Source organism: Chelonoidis abingdonii, chromosome 19, assembly GCF_003597395.2.
Source record: "Chelonoidis abingdonii isolate Lonesome George chromosome 19, CheloAbing_2.0, whole genome shotgun sequence".
Classification (NCBI taxonomy): domain Eukaryota; kingdom Metazoa; phylum Chordata; order Testudines; family Testudinidae; genus Chelonoidis; species Chelonoidis abingdonii.
In genome coordinates, this window is record NC_133787.1 from 13,206,583 (window position 1) to 13,208,228 (window position 1,646).

The following is a 1,646-nucleotide window of genomic DNA, read 5'->3' on the forward strand; positions in this document are numbered from 1 at the left end:
CACTGCAGAATTGGTCTTCATGTTCTCCATGTCATACAGTGTATATCATATGTTTCAATCAGTAAAGTATTGCTGTCACTTATCTGCCCATCGATTAGAATATGCGAATAGAACAGTTGCAGAACACCATCTAGTGGTGCTGTGTATTACCTTAAACTAATTACATACATTTTAAACATTTCCTCACATCTCTTTGTGGTTATTTCTAAGGCATCTGTTACCACAGAGTGAAATTGGGGCCTCACTGAAGTCAATGAGAATTAATCCAGAGTATCTAAGGACTGTACAATTAAACATAGAACTGGGTATGCCTTAAATCAGTGGCTTTCAACCTTTCCAGATTATTGTACTCCTTGCTGGAATCTGATTTGTCTTGCATAACCCCAAGTTACACCTCACTTAAAAACTACTTGCTTACAAAATCAGACATAAGCATACAAAAGTGTCACTGCACACTATTACTGAAAATTGCTCACTTTCTCATTTTTACAACATAATTATAAAATAAATCAATTGGAATATAAACATTGTACTTACATTTCAGTGTACAGTATATAGAGCAGTATAAATAAGTCACCGTCTGTATGAAATTTAGGGTGTATTGACTTCGCTAGTGCTTTTTATGTAGCTTGTTGTAAAAGTAGGCAAATATCTAGATAAGTTGATGTCCCATGGAAGACCTGTGCGTAGCCCCAGGGGTAAACACACCCCTGGTTGAGAATCGCTGCCTTAAATGTCACTATTCTCACAGTCGCCTTGTAGGTGTGTGTTGTTTTGTTTTTCCTGATGTATACATGTACATTTATTTTAAATGTTTTTTTCCCCTTTTTTTCCTATGCCTATGCCATCCTAAAGTGGTTGTTCTGACTATGACATTAAGTATATGTGATTATACAGTGAGAGCTTACAATTAAAATAATAATTAATAAAACAAATAGCTTGGGGGACATATGGATTTTTATTACGACAGCAGAGTTTTCTGAGTTTCACTGGCTCTGTATTTTACAGAAAGCCTGCCTTCCCATAATCTCCTGAAAGAATTCAAATCAACTGACACATTTTAAGTGATAATCCTTTGGTTTAAACTTGATGGAGCTGTTGTCTAGGCAATCTTTATGTGTGTACAGAAGGGCTACTTTAATAAGCATCTCAAGCTGGCCCAACAAATCATGTCTCCTTGTCTTCAGATCACAATGCAAAGCCCATGTCTTTTTTCAGATATTTGTTTGAGGGGATTGGATGGGTGGGGAGATAAGATTGGCGGTGGTAAGTAATTGGCGTTGATGGAGAAATGAGAGTTAGGATGCTTTCTTTGTGGGGGATGATTCTTTTTTTCTACCTCTAGAAGAGGCAGCAAGATATGTATTTATATGTGTCTAAAGGCTTGTCTACATTGGTACTTTACAGCGCTGGAACTTTCTCACTCAGGGGTGTGAAAAAACATCCCTGAGCGCTGCAAGTTTCAGCGCTTTAAAGCGGCAGTGTAGACAGTCTCTCACTCATGCCCGTCACCCCAGTCGGGGTATGGGCCGCCAACCACAGATCTCCAGAGTCCTCTATCCTGGGCCATTTGCTCTAGCTGGTTCCAGGTATAGCCCATTTTTTTGCTATCAGCCTGAAGGTCGCGTTGCCAGGTGTTTCTTGGA